At 46.1% G+C, this 20877-nt stretch overlaps 1 long non-coding RNA gene across 1 annotated transcript; it reads right to left on the reverse strand.

The window, feature by feature from the left end:
- Positions 1–2580: 2580 nt before the first annotated feature.
- Positions 2581–5735, reverse strand: LOC120503861. Its single transcript, XR_005627864.1, has 3 exons — positions 5442–5735; positions 4747–4822; positions 2581–2703 (listed from the first exon to the last, which is right to left on the reverse strand). It is a non-coding gene; the product is annotated as an uncharacterized LOC120503861 (long non-coding RNA).
- Positions 5736–20877: the final 15142 nt, after the last annotated feature.

The raw sequence follows: 20877 nt of genomic DNA on the forward strand, positions 1-20877 counted from the left end.
GATGAGAAGGATCTGTGCTTGTGCCCAGGAAACCCATTTGGGAGTGAAAGCAGCTCCTTCCAAAGGATGTATATGTAAACATATGTACACTCTACACAGGGAGTATATCTACTGGAATTTTTCTAGTGCTGGGGTTATGGGTATGAATTCCAACCCAACAGCCACCCAAGAACCAGTTTGTAGGCTTTCTTTGGAAGCTGCTCTTGAACAGTGACCTTTTATGCACTTTGTGCTTTTTATATACACTTTTTGTAAGTGTATATAAAACATAGCTATTGGTTTAATCCAAAATATTCAATATATACACACTTCACTGTATAGATCAGTGTTCTGATAATGAACCCCACGTGGCAATGGGCTGGCCAATTGTTTCTGACAGTTTTGTTCCTCAACTTCTGAGTTATTCTTGCCTGAGGACAGAGTAGCTGCAAGGGGAGATTTATCCTATGGAGACTAAAACCAACTCCCCAGTAACACTGGGATTGCAGGAAATCTTGCAGGAGGTGTCCTTGGCACCAGCACCCCAGGGAGATAGTAGGGTGCATGTGCACCCTATCAGGGAGGTATCCCATCAGGGAATACCCCTTGTGCAGTGCAGGTGCTGGGTGGGACAGAGCAGGATTCAGACCTGGGGCTGGACAAGCTGTTCCACTGTTCTCCAGAGAAACTGCTTCTGCCACCTGTATCTAAGGACACCAGAATCGTGCAAGGAGGTTGTGGGAGAGTGCAATTCCTCCAAGGAACTTTCCCCCTGCTTTCACTTCTACTCTCCATGAGCAAGTGTCTGCCTGTGCATTTTCCCGAGCTGCTTCACCATGAGCTGCAAAAGGCAAGGTGGAGAGCAGAGACAGACAGTGACTACTGTCAAGGAAAACAATGGTTTAAAGCTATTTTGAGCTTTGTGGAAACAATTTATTTTGGTTTTGTGGCCCCAAACAAGAGCAAGCTTCTGTCTCCACCACAGGATCTGTTTAGTCTCAAGTGGCAGATAGGCCTCAGAGGCTGCACCCAGCCTGGTGGGCACTGTGGGACATTCTGTCTTCTGTTGACACCCACAGTGACCTGTAGAGTATTGTAGGGCTCAAGGTGTGTCCATGGCAGCTAGAGTAAACATTCAGAAGCAAATAATATCTGCCTGGTGCTCTCCAGGACAAGTTTGGAGTTTTATTTCCAACCCTTGAGGTCTCAAGTGGGAAATTCGCTTTGCTCCATGAGCAAATTGATCAGACTCCAGTTGGGAAAGCAGAGGATATGGGTGGAATATCCTCTGTGTGGGCTCCTGGAAGTCCCATACTGGTAGTTTCTGAAGCCCACTGCAGTTTCTAAAATAGGCTGTATGGCAAAAGCTCTCTCAATAATGAGCAGGATAAGTGCCAGTCAACCAGTGTTATTCCTGTGCAACTGATCTGAACACTACACAGACTGAATTTAATTTCATGATTAATTATGCCAGGAGACCACAAGTATTGGATAGGTGTCTTTGTAAAATTAATCCCATGGAAATAATTACTGGCTCCAAGAGAAGGGGATTGCATTTTCAGATCCAGATAAGACTGGTGTGGGAAGGACACTCATCCTGTACACCAAATCCGGATGAAAACTCATGGCCAAGATGCTTGGTGAGAAGTGCCCGTGCTGAGGCCAAGGATGGCACCTCATGCATGTGCCGACCTCTGGGATCTTGGGAAAAGGATCTGTGCAAGCCCCCATGTGCCAGCTGCCCCTGCCTTGAGCCTTAGCCAAAATCTGAGTTGTTATTATGGCCAAAGACCCACAGGCTGGACATGCAATTTCCAGAGCTGCATGTCTGCAGCAGCACTTGCACACAGGTGTCCATTTTCCAATGCAGCTCTCACCTTGCTTCTTCATGGCATGTGTCCTGCTGTTTCCACATGCCTTGATAAGTCAGTGCATCAGCTGAGCAGAGGCAACTGCCCATCTACACAGCATGTATACAGCATGCATCTCTTACCATAAACCTTTTCTGCCATAGATTAAAAGGAACCAATTTCTTTTGCCTCTGTTGTAGGAAAATGTCAGAAGCAGGGACAGCTGGCTCAGCTTAAGTGAAGGAGTCAGATGAATATGCATGATGCTAAGGCATTATTAACCTTGTGAATTTAATGCTGGAAATTTGGCCTTTCCTCTCCCACCTCTCCCCCCTTTGTGGATTGCTATCCCTGCTGGACACACCTCTCATTGTGAATTGTGAGGTGTCACACCGTGTTGTTCAGTGGGCATGTCAGCACGTGAGTGCTCCAAGACTATTAATCACTCCAGTCCTGATTGAAAATTCTCAGTCCTTCAATTTTCTGGATGCATTTGACTGAGTAATGTCCTTGCAGAGATCGGGGAAAGAAGCATTTCCAATTCATTTGCAGATATTTGATTATTTTAAAAGCTGTTTTTGTGAAGCACCTCATAATACATAAGGTTGCATGGCTCCATATCATGAAGGAAAACCCAGGCAGCACAGCTCTTCAATCCAAACAGGCACAAACCAGCTGGCCAATGGCAGGATCAGCTCTCACACAAACCAGGCAGCAGCTAAAGGATCAGTTCTCACCTGGTACAAGGGCATTTGGGTCAGAGAATCTGGTCATGCTGGGGCTCTGTTTGAAGCAGGGGAGCTGAGGTGTATTAACTTGCACTGAGCATAGGAATCAAAGAGGCTTCAGGTGCCAGGGCTCTTTGAGCTTCAGGCTGGAGAAATAACAAAGGATCACATAAAGCATTCTGATATTAAACAGCAAAAACTTACTGGAAGGAGAAGAGGTACTTTTTATTAAAACACCTGCTGTTCCTTGGCTGCAGAGCTCCTGCTTACATGCTTTTCCCATCCTCCCCTATGCACTTTCCCCCTCCTCAAGCTTCACTCCCTGATATGCTTCCAAGGCCACACATCTTCATTCCTTGCTGCTGCGCAGGGAATGTGGCCCTGCCTACCCCAACGTGGGTGTGCTGCACTGCAGGGTTCTTGATGGGATAAGATCTGCAGAGACTGCTGTAACAGGAGGCCTCCCACTATAATACCAAATGTCCATTTAAATGTTTATGCTCAATGTTGGCTATCATAATAGGCTACCATGTATTACAGTACTGGCTTAATTTACTTCTCTGAATTTGGTCCCTTCTGGTGTTGAAGCAAGGTTTTATCTGTCTGAATCACTGCATCATCATCAGATGTGGTCTACAGGCACTGGACTGTCCTCCAACAGCCCATCTCCTCACCTGGAGGCTGTAGTTAGGGGTATGGTTGCCATGGCGGTGGCAAGACAATTAAAATGGCTTTATAATCAGCTGAAGGTACTGACTGTTTCCAGGATACTATATATCCTAATCAATCTCAGCTGCACCAGACCTTGGAGCAAAGCCAGATCCAATGACAGCAGTTGGTGGTGTTTAATGTTTTGCTTTCTCCTCCAGCCTCCTAGGGTTAGCTTTCCTGCATGGGTTTGTAGCTGCAGTTCAAGATGGAAAAAAAAAATCTCCATAGTTTCTCGCTGTGGTATCTTTTGGTCTGCAGTCTTTGATTTGGGCCATGCAGCACACAAAATGTGTGAAGTTACCACCATTCCTCTGACCTCCTGACCTGCCAGAAGCTGAACTGGCTGCTTGGCATTGCCTGATATGGGTGGTGGGTGCTGCCTTTGCCATGAGTGCAGGGAATAAGGGATCTCTTTGTGGAAGGCTCCTCCTAACAGGCTGTGCTTCTCCCCTTGCCAGGCCATTCCCCGTGGGTGGTGGGGGCTGGAAGCAATATGTTGGAAGTCACACTGTATCCCAACAGCTTGGGATTCAGAGCTGTCAAGCAGTGGCTCATTGTTAGTACAACTCCTTCCAGAATGCCAGAAAAAGAAAAGGAGACTTGAAACTTTTTATGACCTGCTGACACATGAGTCTGGTAGGAAACTGACTGTGAATCTGGAGAAGTAGTGGAGGGGTTTGGAAATCTGCTGCTGCTGCTGCTCATTACAGGGTTGTTTTTTCCTACAGGTAGCAATGGGAGCCAGAGGGCTCCTCCAATTTACATCTGGTTGTTCCAGCTGGCTTACATGGATCAATTTTGTGGTGTAGGTGCTGCCCTGTGCATGGTCAGCACTTCTTGGGAGTGTACAGTATTTTTGTGAGGGCTTTTTGCATTTTTGCCATGGTTCAAGAACAGTTGAATTCCCTTTTTAGAGAGTTTCTGACCTACATGAGCCCTGAGGAGACTATGTAGTCCCAGGTAGGAGGCTGGGCCAGCTGTGTCCTGCAAGTCTGGATGAGTTTGCAATGTGAGACTACAGGGTGGCACAAAATGCCACCCCTGACTGCTGCTACTGAGAAAACTTAGCTCAGGGCTGCTCTGTGTGGCACTGGGCACCTCCCCTAGTGCAGGTGCTACAGTGGGTTTCAATTTCAGGGCTATTCTGCACTTTGTGGTGACACTGTCTAGCTCACTCTTCTTAAGATTTTTGTATCCTCACATACAAACCGAATGCTTAAAGACTCAACAGCTATCAGCACTAAAATAAAATTAACTTGGATCTAACTTAGGTTTATGGCCCTGCTTAAACCTTCTAGAGTTGTTATCCCTGTTTTGGAAGCTGCAATGTCTTTGCAATCAGTCAATCAATCAATCAATCAATCCCATGCCATCAATGACTGTAATGCATTTGCTTTAGATAATCAGACTCTGCCCAAATCTCCTGAATTTGTAGCATGCCCACAGATTTGCTAGCTCTGCACTCTGTTGGGATTTACCTGATCCTTCCAGCTGGAAGAGTCTGCCAACAGCCTCCACTTCACAGAGGGGCCCTCCACCCAGGCACTGGCACTGCTGAAACAACAGATTTGGAAGCATTAGCCTGCTCTATTAGTCTCCAGGTTAGAGGGTCAGTGAAAGTCTCCAAGGTACACCAGAAACCTTGTCTGGAGACTCTCTCTCCCTCAAGGAGCCTGCTGCTTTCAACACTTACTCAGTAACCAAAGACAATAGCTTGAAACAGCCCTAATTTCCAAAGATAAGCAATGTAGCTACGTAAATGAAAAGTTGCAGGTTTCCTCAAAGGCTCTGTTTGAACATATTTTTTCCATGACTCCCCTTCACACCATTGGGTCTTTCTGGCAGCTCATTTTGGATGATTTTGTTTCAAAATATGTTTAGAAACTTAGGTTCTAACGAAGAATAATAATTACCCAAGTAACAATGAACTTAACCAACCACCCAAGGAGTTGGAATGATTTACAGCTTTCAAAGGAGCTGATGCTAGCTTGCCTTTTGTCTTTCTACTTAATGCCTCTCTAATATTCTTCTCTGGACACAATGCCTTTATGAACTGTTTTTTCTCCATCTTTTTTTTTTTCTTCAATAGATTGCCAAGTCCCTCCACCACCTAATTCTCTGCATACAAAAGAAGATTTAATATCCTCTAAATGACTACAAAGAACAAACCTACCAGATGGCAGACTTCATTGCTCAAGGGGGATGCAGGCTGCTTCTCTTGGAGAAGCATTTCAATGTGGTTCTGAAAGAGAGAGTCATTAGATGTATTCATATTTGCCTTAATGGGGTGCTGTGATGTAACTCAGGAAAGGTGTAAGAAGAGGGAAATACATTTTGTGATCCAACAGAGGAAACAAATGGAGCTAGATGAGATGCCATTTTGCTAATTTCTTGAATCTCTCTGAGAAACATGTTGACTGTGACCTTGAGCATCCCTGCAAAACTTTTGAGATGTAGCATCTTGATGCTATGTATGATTTTACAAACTCAAAGCTAGGTTTAAGAAAGTTACTAGCATTCAAAGGCTTCTTCTCCAGATTTAAAACAAGGATGTTGCTGACATATAATCAATGCTCCTCAGGTAGAAACTGTTATGCTTCATTCTCTTTCCATTTTTCCTATGTCAGAAGCTGACAAGATTAGTTGATTAAAAGGACTTCTTTAAGAGCAGATGTTTGCATCTCACTTATTTTCCAAGTATTTGGCTGAATAATTAATCTGACACATAGCTAAATCATTTATCTTTGTAGATTATCTGAGAAGAAATCACAATATTTATGTATGGACCTATTGCTCAGACTTATTTGCTAAATACTTTATTGGAATAATCTGTGCTTTGTGTCTCATTTGTGTCCAGTTCTTTGGACGATGTTGGTATTCTGATGATGTGATGTGTTTCTGTTCCCAAGTGGGTGAGTGTAACTTTCTGAAATTATTTTGTGATGTAAGTGGCTGTTATTATGAGTCTGAAATGTGTTTTCATGCTAAATTCACACTTGGTGAGTATTCCTTCCAGAAAATGTGTTCCCCAGGATAACTGTGGAAAGCAAACACAAAAAAAGGAAGGAAAGCAGTCAAAGCAAATCCATAAAAAGATTCAGATGCACAGAAATGTGTTTGCAGGACACACTTATCTCTGCTGTGAAACAATGTGATAAAGGAGACCTCAATTTACAAGGCAGAGATGGTTATATGCCAGCCAGCTACATATCCTCTGTGGACAGCTGGAATGATGATCTGCAGCCAGGCCTGCTACCAAACAAATGTGACCCACAGTCACTTGTGTTCTCCTTGGGATGTAGGCTACACACCAAAGTACCAAGCAAAGCAAAGTGTAGCATTACATATCAAATGAAAGAGAAAAGATAAAAAGGGCATATTAATGGGGAGGCAACAATCTTGGTATTAAGGGTGAAGAAAATAGGGTATTTTATGTGTCTCCAAACTGACACAGTAGCCTGTCGTAACAGCCACTACCTGATACCTTGAAAGCAAGAGAAAAATTTCCATCATGATTTAGTGATCAGCTTTCACGCTGAATTTGGAGACCTGATCTCCTTATCTTTGCAAGTGCTACTGGGAGACCTGCTTGGTAATAAGAAAAGAATTCAACCTAACAACAGCCCATTCATCCTGGTGCTGTGTCAGGCAAAACCCAAGCCTTTATCTAGAATACTAATTCTCTACAGACCTTTGCTTCAAGTCGTATTTGCTGTGCACCAGAATATATTTTAACATAGCCAGAGACCTTATTGTCACAGAAATTCAGTTGAAGTATGCTTCTCCCCACCATGAAAAAGTAGATTCAAATAACATTCTTGTCACAATATAGTCGTATAGCTCCATGGGGAAAATCAACTATTCTGGATTTAATCCCAGCTACTAATCAGGAAGACAGCTTGCAGTTTTCTCCCCCTCTGGTACCCACATCTATCTCTAGATTTTTAATGATATCTTTGGGCCATCTATAGAAAAGACATTAACTATTTTAGATCTTTGGCCATGTCTATACAGGGATGGTATTTTTCAGTACATAAATATGTACATTGTACACTCTACGTCAAACTCCCTGGTGCACCCTGCTTATTTATCACAATCTAATGTGCTTCTCTTGACAACCCTTGTGCATATGCTATTTTGTCAGGACTTGGGAGATATCCTGAGGTTCAGTGGTCCCTTCCTCTATTCTGTACTCCTGGCAGTAATTTGTGGGATGCCTTTCCAAAACTACAGGAATACTGGTCTGGAGGCGTAAGCGTATTAAACCTCCGAGCTCCCGTGATTCACATCCTTTCCTGACACCCATTAATGTTCCTGGCACCATTTTCAAATTACTGTTTGGCAGATGGAGGACATGCTGCTAAGTGCTATGATTATGAGATTCATTAATATGGACAGAATTATGCACATGCATTTGTATTTGGGCAGGCAGAAGAATTTACATCTGAGGTTTCCAAAGACACTGGATACTGAGGTGATACACTGCAGGAAATGATCCCAGAGGAAGATGAGATAGAATTTTGTGGAGAAGTTACATGAAGCTGTTTTGCTTGATGAAATTTTTGTTTTGGGGCTCACCTAGGCAGCAACAACTGGTGAGAACAGGTAGTGGTTTAGAACTGATGGTCGCTGCCAGTGGCAAAGCTTTTGGATGACAAAGACCAATTAGATCAGTGAGCAGAGCCCAGAGCTACAGGAGAGGAGCGTGAATGTGTCCATCCATTACCTCTGGTGTCTTACTGCTGATCAGGAACTCACCAGACAGGCTTGGGAGATCAGCTACACAAATGTCACAGGGATTTGAAATGGGGAGATTTCTGCTCTGTCATGTCAAAAGCCTGGAAATGTGCAAGAGTTGGAGCTGGCTTTAAGGGTTGTAAATGACAGACACATGTACCTGGGTCTTTTCCAGCAGGACCAGGTACTTTCCATGGATTTTCACAGGCTGACTGATCACTATAAAATATTCACTGACAATAATGGGAAGTGGAAAGATCTGTGATGGTGTGTCATTGCAAAAAACAGGTCTAGGTGCTGGTATGGAGAGGGACTATTTGCTCCTAGAGATATGAACATTATAACTCTTCTTGTTCTGGGCATCTGGAATCAGTGTATGCTCTGTTTCCCTGGCCAAGGAGGCTATTTGTTGGTGGTTTCAGCATGAAGGAAGAATTATTTAGCTTTGTGCAGAGTGGTTGCAGATGATCACTGGCATGTACTTCAGGAAGATGGATAGGAGGGAGGTGGTACTTCATGAGAAGGGTGGGTGTTTCTCATCATGATGTGTTTCATGTGATAAGTGCCTGCAGTTTTTTTGCACATCCATAAGAAGATTTCCTGAAGGAAATGTTGTAGGAGGAATGTGAGTGGGAGCAGGAGGAAGAAATTTAATGTTTTAGGCAGATGGGGAAAGAAAAATGACCAAAATAATCATGACCACAACATACTGGATGTTTGGTGTGCTGAGGACAGAGAGGGATTTTTGGCCTACGAATGCATTGTAACCAGGGAAATGTCTTGCTCTTTGGAGTATTGATAGTGTGTGGGCATGATCTGTCATTTAGGGGTTGAGCTGGAGCTATGTGACCTTTTCCAGTCAAATGCACCAAAATTAATTTGAGTGATGAAAGTAATACATGATGTGTTGAATAAAACCTCAAATAGTGCACTGAGAAGCACACAAACAGAACAGCTGCGAGTGAGATGCCTGGTTGGACTAAGAAGATGTAGGATCACAGAAAGGTGCCAAAGTGAGGCTGGCAGTAATGAGAGCCCAAGGGTGGCATGTACTCTGGAGTTCCATGGGATTCTCCATGCCAAATCCTGCGTCCCCACGTGTTTGACTCTGTGCTGCCCATCCTTCCACAGTACCTCATTCCCATTCTTTGGCAGCACCTCAGGAAGTGCCATCTCCCTGCTGTCTCTGTAGCCCCTCTGCTGGGATGCCATGGCAGAGATTCTCTCAGTTGTTTTGGTTTTTTTTCCCCATTCAGGTACCTCTCAGCTTCCCTATAAAGGATAATGCTTCTTTTCACACAGGTTGCGTGCTACAAGTGCTAAGGGACATGATAAAACATCTAAGTGCTTATTGTCCATTCCCAGTTTCCATGACAACCATGATAAAATGTTTCTTTTCCCACGTTTCAGGAATGCCATTCACCTCCTTTCTTCCCACTCCTCAGTTCCCTTCAGGAGGAGGCAATGCTCCCTCTGCTTCCTCAAGGACAGACTGCTGTGGCAAAGGCTCAGTGCTGCCCACACCTCCAGGACAGATGTGACAGGGCATGGGGCAGCACTGGCTACCTGGTACATTGCCTTGTCCCAAACTCCCAAGACCCAAACAGGTCTCATCGTCTGAAGATGCAATGGTCACTCCAGGAGCACACCAGGGGCCAGCTTAGGTCTCCTTGTGCCTGCAGGTGTGGAAAGGAGAAGCCAGCTCTCTCACAGAGGAGCATCTTTGCCTTGCATGTGTGTGCTGTGCTGTCTGGGCTTTGATTTCCCCTATACAGGACCTACAGAGCAGCACAAGTGCACTTCAAATTAACTGAGTTTCCCAGAGGTCTTCCTAGGCACTTCACAGCACCCTAAAATGTGCCTGCACCTTGGTCAGCCTTGGGAGCTCTGTTGCAGGAGCTCAGTGCTGACAGCTCATCTTCTTAATCAAGCTGAGTGAAATAATGATTTGGAGAGCCTTTCCTAGAGAGTTCTTCTGCCTGGGATGTATTACTGTCATACACATACTGGGTTCACAGTGTGCATAACTGTTCAATCCATGTGTTGGTCACTGAAGCTGCTGCAGGTGTGCTGAGCTGAGCAAACTGCTGGTCACATGGGAATGGGATTCTCAGGTTTTCTACCTCTTATCACCACCCTGCAGCTGGATAACAGCTGCAGGGTGGTGGTAAGAGGTAGAAAACCTGAGAATCTTGGCTGACTTAATTTTGAGTTGTGCAATGCATTTGGTGTCTTCTCTCAGTTAATAAGTGAAAGGACAAGAGAAAATGGCCTTAAGTTGCACCAGGAAGAGGTTTAGATTGGATAGTAGGAAACATTTCTCATTGAAAGGGTGGTCAAGCACTGGAAAGTGGTGGAGTCACCATCCCTGGAAGTGTTCAAAAACCATGGGATGTGGTACTTGGAGACATGGCTTAATTAACACACTGGTGATGTGTTAATGGGGGGGACTCGATGATCTTACAGGTCTTTTCCAGTCTTAATGATTTTGGGATCCTATGTACAGGAGGAAAGAGGTTGAATGTGAAATGAATGAAATAAGGAGTCAATACCTGGAGAACAGAAGTTTTATACATTATCCTAGTATTTGAATACATATTACATAGTTGACATGTATTTATACTTATCTGCTACTGGAGGCTGTCTCTGTGCCATGTTTGATGAAGCTCTTCTCAAGATATTTGAGTGCATTGTTCAAATCTGGTAGGTCTCTGCCCATCACTGGCTTCCTCTGCTAATGTCCACCTTGGCAGATCCTAGGGCACTTCTGAGGTGAAAAAAAAAACTCTTCCCTGTGGCTAAATTAATTGGGTCTTACTCCTGCCGTCTGTATGCCGGCAGTACTCCCACAGCACTGACTTTAATAGGAGTGCAGATTGCAGGATCAGGCCCACGGTGTCTTGGAAAAGATGAATAATAATCACTACGTGGAGAAATACTGCAGTTTGCAACTCAAAGAACACTTTAAATCTGCTTAGCAATTTGTAACGCCCACAGTAGCACACTGTGTAAAGCTGCAGTTATGAGACAAATCACTTTTCCATTAAGCACGGCTCCAGGACGTGCCTTATGGCAGCACACAGGGAGCAGGCAGAGATGGAGGGGAGGGGAACGCTGTGCATGAGGTGGTGCAAGAAGCCAAGAGGTTTGCTTTTTCCAGCAGCAGCTGTGTTATCCCTTTACGGTTATTTTCTGTGCTCGCAGCAATTAATCCCCACACAGCCTGATTCCAATGTCCATCCATCTGCAGACCGTTGTGCCGCCTCTCACATCTAACCATCTCTCAGTGCTGATGACTTTCCTTCAACAGTGAGCCTGGAAACAGCAAATTATATGAATTTTTTCAAATTACAGTATTTTTCCTGGTTCCAGATCTCAGTGTTGTTTGATGAAGTCTGACCTGGCCACCCAATGTTCTGCCAGCAGTTATCTGACCTCACCTCTGCCTGAAACATCACTCTGCCAAGCCAAAACACAACAGTGGAGTTACAAAAGCTCATTTTAAGGGCCTTCCTCTTTCTTAAGCCTTTGAAATCCTGCTGATCTTCTGGAGGCAGAGAACATCTCCAGATGCAATGTGTCCTCATTTGACTCGAGGATGTTTTACACTAGCAAGAGGCACTGAACTGCTTGGGGCAGATCCCAGTCTTGGCCACCACAAACTGGTTTAACTGGTAGATATAACCCACCCTTGCCAGCTCTCCCCTTTTGTCCCCAGCCTCCCCTCACTGTCCAGTTATAATTCAATTAGTACCAGATGATGACAAAAAGCACCAGCAGAGACAGCACCTGAACCACAACGATCAGTGTCAGGAGGCCACTTGCAACAAATTCCTCACCAAAGGCTTGGGCATGGCTGGCTCTGAAGTGCCATGAGAGCAGAGATGCCTGCTGAGCACAGATCTCTACTGAAAAAATAGGCCTTGGACACACTGGAAATGAAAGTGTGGTTTGAAATGCAGGGAGAAAGAGGACAGTGAGCTATCTTGAAGCATCTACACAAAAGTACAATGACATTTAAGCCTGTCTCGGCCAGTGAGGAGATCCAGGCAGACTGGGGAATTAGACAAAATAGCCAGGGTTTCAGTGCAAGCTTTTATCTCATTCTTAGAGAAGGTGTTTGGAGACCTTGAATGAGAAAAAAGGGTAGCAAGATAAACAGAGCAGGCAGCTGAATCCCTCAAGATTTTAAAACAATGATCAAAGGAAAATGCAAATGAGGAACCTACCCCCAGAAAGTCAGAGGAAAAAGATTCATAGCTCAGTGGGAATCAGGTATTAGAAGAGGTATTTCAGCTCCTCCAGGGAATCCAGCCTGTCCCACACCCAGAAAGCATCTTTGTCCTGTAGGGAGAACACAGGCAAGGTTTAACAGATTGGCCAAGTTTCCTTCTGCCTGGATTATGGAAAATCCCAAGTGGTGGATGTAGGATGGCATGGAAAATATGCAAAAAGTAAGATATTATATGTAAAGGAAAAATTATTCTTGGCAAGGATGATCAAATGATGAAACAGGAGTCAAACTTCCCCAGTCTTCTCTCAGACTGGGGTCTGTGCTGCCACTGTGAATGTGAGGGATCCCACCAGCCACTGAGCAATGCATCTCCACTTCCAACAGAGCAAAAGAACCTCTATTCTCTTGCAAGCAGTCAGATATTTTTCATTTACATCCCAGCTCAAGACAAGTTTTACTGCTGGGTTTGGGTAGTGATGGGGAAAAGCAAGAAGGTTTCATATACTCAAGGTCTCTTTACAGACTTCATCCTGCCAGCCTCAGGAGTGTTTGGCCATAACGTGTTTAAGGGTAAGCCCTAGGTCATGAACCCTGTAGCCCTGACTCAGAGCAGAAGGTAGGAAAATAAAAATTAAAATAAACCCCAAAAATAAAAGTGGAAAAGAAAAATCACACACAGAATCACTAGGTTGGAAGAGACCTTCAAGATTATCAAGTCTGTCCCTAGCACCTCAACTAAACCATGGCACGGAGTGCCACATCCAGGCTTTTTTTAAACACATCCAGTGATGGTGACTCCACCACCTCCCCGGGCAGACAGTTCCAGCACTCTTCCAGTAATCCCATGACACTGGCTAGTCCTCAGCGACACCAGTGGCAACATCTGATTTCAAGCTGGTCATGCCTTGGTTATTGAAGCATGGCCAGGGTGCCTTACCTTGCAGCTGTCAGTCACTTAGGGCTAAATGCTCCAAACACATCACATCTGATCATTATTTCTTCAGAAGTACCTTGAGGTTTCCCTATAGGACAAAGAGTCTACAGAACTGAATACCATGTACACAAAATACACCGCCCCCTCCATCATCATAGTGAAATCTCCCATCTTTTTTCCCCCTTGACCCACATTTTTGTAGCAGAGAGAGTGCTTTTAAATGAAGGAAATAAAATGAGGAGCAGCTGTTTGATGGCTACTGAACAGCCTGGGATGGCAGTAGCAGCCCGAGCTGAGAAGGATAAATGGGCACATGCACATGAGGAGGTCAGAGGTGGCAAATAAATGCCATTTATCAGAGAGTTACAGAAATAAAGGAATGAATCACATTGCTCGCATCACTATAGATGAGGTATAAATAGAGTTAATCAGCACTGAAAGCATATTAACTCAAGGAGAATTATTCATGCACTGCAGGTGTTTTCCCAATCTCTGTCCATGGAAGTAATAAGTGGGAGAAGTAATTGGTGTCCAGCCCATCTCTAGCCAGCAGCTATTGCCCCTTCTGGACTGAATTAATCTTCTAAATTGCTATGCTGCTTTACAACACATATTTCAACATAATGATCTTTTACTTATTATTATTTTTGGTAGCTTGTGAGTTATAGAGATTGATAGCATCCTTTGCAAAAGAAATAATGAACCCAAGGGGAACTGATAATTCATTGAACTTTTGAACTGCCTCCGAGTCACCTCTCTGGGACTTGAAAATTATGATGTATTATTTATTCAGCCCTGACTGTGCCTCTCTCAGTGTGGTAGGAAGCTTTGGGAGAGTAATAACATCACAGGCTTGTACACTTTCCCTCAACACTTGCTAGACAGAGCCTGCTACTAATTTGCCTTTCAATAGGGGCTGTATTTTACCTTTGTAGCCACTTTTTAAAACTGCAATTTCTGTGCGTCGGTTTCAGTGCAGACTCAAGAGTCTCCCCACTATGGTCAGCTGAGCTGCTGCTCCCCAGCTGCGGCACAGGAGATGCTCCAGAGCCTTCACAGGGAGGTTCACAGGCGCTGCTCCCTGGGCCAGCACCACCTCTTCCCACAGACTTCAGCAATACAGGAACAGATCCCCGAATAAGTGGATGTACCTCCTCTGGGTCTCACGGGGAGGTTCACAGGCGCTGCTGTCCTCGCTGCTCCCTGGGCCAGCACCACCTCTTCCCACAGACTTCAGCAATACAGGAACAGATCCCCGAATAAGTGGATGTACCTCCTCTGGGTCCAGATCTCCCCCTGAAACGTGCTCAGCTCTGTAACCAGACTCAGAAAAGGGCTTAAACAGAGGCTTAACACAAACATGTGCTCACCTTCCTTGGGAGCTTAGAGCTCAAAGGATCATCCCTGGGCTATTCCAAGCCCCATTAATTTCCCAGTGAAGTTATGAGATGAAGACTTCAGTGGGTGCTGAGAAAGCAGCTTTCATCCACACCATCACTGCTGAGTTGTCTCACCCTCTCCTCCTCATCCTCCCTCCATGGTGTCAGGGAAGATGCCGGGTTTAGAAAGGGTGACAGGACCATCCCCAGCCCTTTAGCCCCTAAGGGAGCGTGGCCATGGCGATCGGGGTGGAGATGGAGCCTCTTTGCGAAGGCAAAGGCCCGTTTCTCTCAACACCTGAAGCACAGCAGCAGGAGGAAGAGGGGCGACCACCAGAGGCGTCCACCTGTGCCCCTTACGCCAGGTTTAGCCTTTGACGGCAAAGGTTACCTACAAAATCTCTCCCTGGGCTATTCACGTGTGTAAAGGCGTTGTTAACCCTTCGAGGGCCACCCTCAGCCGCGCAGGCCGTGCTGGGGCCGCGGTGTGAGGGTCCGGATCCTCCCCGCGCTGCCCGGGCGGGCTCGGGGCTCGGCGGCGGAGGAGAGGCCTTTGCTTTTCTCCTGGAGGCCTTTGCTTTTCTCCTGGCTCCCTCTCGTGGGCCTCCCGAGCAGCACAAGCCCGGCCCTGCCTCGGGAACGCCCGGGCCCCGCTGCCTCCCGGCCCTCCTGCAGCCCCGGGGGCACAGCCGGAGTTTGGGCTGCGGCCCCCGGCAGTAGTTTGGGTTTTCCAGGGGGTGTTGGCTTCACCGCTGTGTTCGTGTTCCCAGCAAGAGGGGTTTAATGCTCCTGCCTTCATGACTTAGCACTGGTTTTAATGACAGATGTGCTTTCTCCCTAGCAAAAAGATCGTTCATAATCGTCGCTTCTGTGCCCCTTGCTGCATTTCCTCAAGCTGAGGGCTGCAGTAGCTGGATGTGTTGCTGCAATTCCTTTCGTTGCTGCTACCCATGGGATTGCTTGTCCCTGTAGCATCCTCCGTCTACCCTGCAACCTGGTTTAAACCTTCATCTAAGTCTTCAGCTTGCAGCACTTTCAGAGAACTGTCACCTTCCTCCTTGTTCCCAGCCTGTCTGCAAGCTCCTCTGGCCCTTCTTCACCCCAGTTTTCACCTCCCTTTTCACCAGCCACGACCCTACGCCTGCTTGGCAGCCCTTTCCCCTCTCTTGCTTCTCTCTAGACACCTTCCAAACTGTTCTCTGCCAGGGCACTGTCAGCACTGCTGTCTGCTTCTGCCAGCTGACCTCTTCCTTTCACCCCTGTGAAGCCAAAACACCTGAAAATGTGCTCATCATCATTTTCTCCTCTCTTTTACTCTTTCCCCTCATGTTTCAGTCCCAGCTTTATCCCTTACTCCATAACTCATTTTGAGACACAAAGAGTGACAAGCCATGCCACCCAAAGCATGGATGAGGCTCAGGATGTCCCTGCAGCTCCAGGGCTGTGAATTAGGGTCTGATGCTCTGCTGCATGTGCTGCATGATCTAAGGCAGGTAACTGAACCTTCCCATGGCTTTCCTTCCCCTTTCATCTGTTCTCTGTATTTCAAACATCAGCTGCCCAGTGCAGGACAATTTCTTAATCTCTAAAGTGTTATATTCAAAGAAGTTCTGTTTTTATAAAATTGAAATCTAAGTCCTGATAAAATTTGAATCTAAGGCCTGATAACAACACGAATAATAATACAGCATATAGCACTTCTGAAACAGTTCTTTGCCAAATTGATATTGTGGAATTGAAGTGATGCTTTCTAGTCTTTTAAACACCCACAAGCCTGCAGCTGCCTCCAGGCCAATTTATTTCAATTCCACCTCATTTTCCTGTGAGATACTCCATGAGATTTAGTGACAGTATGTGACAAAGGAGCTGGAAAACGTTTTGGTGTAGAACAGCCACTGGGCCATCCAATATGCTTGATGTGCTTTATTCAGAGACATGTCAGTAGGTATTGAAAATTTATGGAGAATTATACCATTTGGTGATGTGTCTGCCTTTCCCTTCTCACTGGTTGGGTTCCTTTGGGCTTACTGGAGCATTCAGCAAGGAGGAGCATGCGCTGCCAATCGATCCAAGAGCTCCTCTGCCTCACGGCACAAAGACTGTAAGTGAAGTGGAAAGCACATGTTCTTTCTCTGTGAGAATCACTGTTTACTTGTCACTTTCTCAGAAAATTTTGCAAGGATTACATGTGTTAGAAATGTCTGAAGGCTTTGGAAAACAAAGCAAAGCTATTTTGAAATGGTATCATTCAGACTGGAGGGTTTCTCCATCATGATGGAATTTCACTACTAGATAGCAAGGTAGTCCACAGCTGACAGAGAAAATAAAGTTTAGTGTCCCTTTGGTCTGGGCATCCAGGTCTCAGTAACATCAACTGCACATGAGCTGTCCTGGTATCATTCAACATTTTGGGTTGGGACTGTTAAAGATCATCTAGCCCTAGCCCCTGCAATGAGCAGGGACAGCTTCAACTGGATCAGGCTGCTCAGAACCCTGTCCAACCTGACCTTGAATATTTCCAGGGACGGGGCATCTACCACCTTTCTGGGCTACCTGTTCCATTGTTTCACCAACCACTGTCAAAAAGGAGACAATACAAGGTGCTGGACAGAGGGCAGCATAGGCATGCCTTTCCAACACCCCAGTGAGCAATCAAGGATGCGCAGGAGGTAAGAGAGGTGAACAGAAAGACTCAGCTTTCTCTCACAGTCCCTCGGTGCTAGGCCTCTTTCTCCAGCAGATCCTTCCAAAGCACCACTGGCACCACGGAGGAGAGCTGACCTCAGGCAGCAGCAGCCACTGCCACTGCCCAGCCACTGCCATGTGCAAACCCTTTCCACTTGAGGCAGAGCTGGGATGCCTCCATCTCTCACGAGATGCCATCATGAGGTGGGAAAGAAGATGCTGCTCCTGCTGTCAGTGCCACCTGTGTGAGGCACGTTCTCAGTGCTGATGGCGTGGGGTCCAGCACAGAGCTGGCCATGTCAGGGGGCTCAGGCCACTACCTTAAAGCAGCAGCTCGGCTCCCATGGAGTCCAGCTGCCAGATTCCCACTGCAGTCTGCAGACACTGGATTTGACTCTTGCTGGAACAAATGCACTGAGGAACAGCCCCTTGCAAGGCCAGCAGCTGCCAAACCCCTTTCCTTGCCCTTTTCCTGACCATTCCCTCTCAGAGCCCTGAGTGGCTCAGACATAACAGAAGGTTTGTGTCATTTGTTTGCCGGCATTTTCCAGAGACAGCAGCTACTCATGTGGCTGCCACCTCCATCCTGGCAGCCTGCAAGCCCCTCCTGACACATTCTTTTATCAGAAGGTTAAATGCTGGTCATTGCAGTTAAAATTTGGGATGTGCTGCTAAATGAAGCAGCATGTGTTCTCTGTCTGCCACTCCCCATCTCCTTTGTCTTCAGTAGGAACTATTTTCTGCCCAGGAACAGCAATGAGGGGCTGGCTGTTGGTCTCACAGCTGGAGAAAGGCCTCTGCCTAGGCTGAGCTCTGCCTTTTGATTCCCTTGCTGTTGGATCTGTTTTTATTCCAGATGAGCAGATATTCTCTTGATGTATAATAGAAATGAGTGAACACATAGTTCTTACCTAGTATCAGTCTCTATGAATTCAGGTTTTTGATCAGCAGATGAAGGGGCAGACAGGAGGTGAAGAAGGGGACATCACAAGACCTATAAGGGTCCTGAGGAAGCCCACCAATCTTTTGCTGTTTCCATGGGAAGGGCAGGGATTTTGATTCTGCTCATCAAAGGTGAAGGCAAGTAAATGAAATTCATTCACTTCTAATTTGGGCAGTAGGTTTACTCATTCCCCACCAGGAGCCTGGAGCCCCAGGCAGGGCAAAGTGCTTACTTTTATTCACCACTCTAGTACTGATCCTGGTTCAAAGACAACTTACTTTTCATTTTTTCTCTTCATTTTTCAACTTAATATTACATAAAATGTCTGAACAAAGTCCTGTCTAGCCAGTACCCTGGAGAGGAAGCCAGCTGTACTTCAGGGAGACACAAGCACATGCTTTTCTTGCCCTGCAGCTGGGACTTTGTCTATGGCTGTGCACAGACCCCCTTGGTGGCATCTCTGAACTTACTGGGTGTGCATGCCACCTTCACTCCTTGCCCTGCAGCTGTGGGACTTTATCTATGGCTGTGCACTGAGACCCCCTTGGTGGCATCTCTGAACTTACTGGGTGTGCATGCCACCTTCACTGCACCTTGGGGGTCCCTGGGAGCTCCTTGGTGGGTCATGGGGGTGAAGTGCTGTGCAAACACTCCACAAGGGAAAGTCCCCTCCCGCCCCAGGTGCTTTGGGACAGCAGACTGCAGTATACAACAAAGCAGAAGGCACCAGAAAAACCATCCCCTTTGCTACCCATGGTTAAACTCCTCTCCATTCATCTTCTTCACCATAAAACCTCTGTTAGAAAATTTTGGAGATTACTTAAGAGAGACCTCTGCATTCAACAGGCAGATTTGGGAAGGGATTCCTAGTAGCTGCTAAAGGGGGAAAAGAAAAGTGTAACCACAAGCAGCAGGAGACCACAAATCAATATTGCCTACCCAGGGGAAGCAAAGTGGCCAGGGGGGACAAGGCAGGGTGAATGTATTCAAGACAGAGCCTGGGGTCTGGTTGGAGGAAGGCTTCTGAACCAAGAGGGAAAATGGCATGACCTTGGTGGGCCAGTCTTATGATACAACAAAAAAGTTACCTTTCCTTCCTTTTGAAACTTACTTTTTTTTAAAATTATTTGCAAGGGGGAAGTAGAGAAAGCAAACTGTTTTGGCCTACACCTGCAAGCTGCAAAGCTGAACCATTAAATCTATAAATGCAGATTACTTGGGGGAGCTGGTGGCTGCAAGCTCGGTGCCCTGCTCATCCCCACAGGCAGGCTTGTGCTCACACGTCAGCTTGCACGAAATCAGGAGTGGCATGGTGACCTGGTCTGCAGCAAACCTGAGTGCTGGAAGCTCTGACACTCCCCAGGGACTCAGGGCTGCTGACTTAGAGGAGCGTCTGCTGTTAGTCAGAATGGAGAAGTCCAGACACAGGCAGCAATGTGGCATCTTATTGCTCAATTAATTGATCTTGTTTGTTAACTCTCACAGAGGGAGAGAGATCCTGGAAGGACATAGCCTCTGACAGGCAGGGTGCAGCCAGAAGCCCTGCCAACACAATTCCTGCTGCTGCAGTTACAGCACAGGGCTGTGGTTAACATCCCCATCACGGTTAGAGGGCATGGTTATGGTCTTCTGCTGCAGCAAGCAGGATCTTCAGCACTAAATTTGGATTTAAGGGAGGGGAAAATGGCACTTTGGAAAGAGGGTTCTGGCTGGAAATGATGGAGAAATACTATCACAAGCTCCTGTCCCCTCCCTGGGCTGCTGCTGCTGGGGTGATTTATGAGCTGGTTTATGGACTGAGACATGCAGGAGTGATTGCCTATTCCTCTGCAGTGCAACACAGGCTGCAGCCAGCATCAGCAAAAGCACTGCTGTGCAGTCCCCACGGCTGGGAAGAGACAGGCCCCCGCTCCTGACCCCCAAGAGATCCACCCTGAGGGTCCCCTCCAGGATAACATCCAGGCCAGCAGGCACAGCAGTCATACCCTGGCTTCTCACAGCTAGTCAGGGCTTGAAAAATCATGCTCACAAGGCATCTGCAATATTCAAGGGGTCAGAACTGCTCCTTTATAAATCAAGTGCAGCTACTAGCTACATCTTCCCAATCAGAGTTCCCAGGGAAAAAAAAGCTTTTTGTCTGGAATTAATGTTTGAGAGTTTGCTTTATAGTTCTAAGTCAATATCTTTAAATGCTTTGCAAAAGAGCAATGGAAGAGAAAAGCTCTGCAAACTGGCCATGCATATTAAAAGCCTCATCCTTCAGCAGTCTAAAGCCAAGTAATAATCCACTCAGCTCTCACTTACTTCAATCTTCCATTGCTTTTAAAACAAAATCATCAGAATATTTGGAAGCATTAGACAGTCCAGTATCTCTGAACAGGTCACAACCTGCAAACTTTCCTAAGGGCCCGTGTGAGGCTGATGTGATCATTCCCCACCTCCTGTCACTGTGCAGGGCTGTGTGTTGGGATTGGAGCCTGTGTGGGCCAAGGACAGCTTATGGGATCAGATCAGTGGCATTTTGTTCTGGTCTTGCTTTGCCACAATAAACACAATCATTATCACCCTAGCACTATCACCCTAGCTATTTATTATTGTTATTTGATTTACAATTACTATTTGCATTATTACACGAGAGCTTCTTTCTATTCCAAGCAGCCACATTGGATCAGGAAGATATATTGGCAATTAGGCTGC

Source organism: Passer montanus, unplaced genomic scaffold (assembly GCF_014805655.1).
Source record: "Passer montanus isolate IOZ18808 unplaced genomic scaffold, ASM1480565v1 scaffold27, whole genome shotgun sequence".
In the NCBI taxonomy this organism is placed as follows: domain Eukaryota; kingdom Metazoa; phylum Chordata; class Aves; order Passeriformes; family Passeridae; genus Passer; species Passer montanus.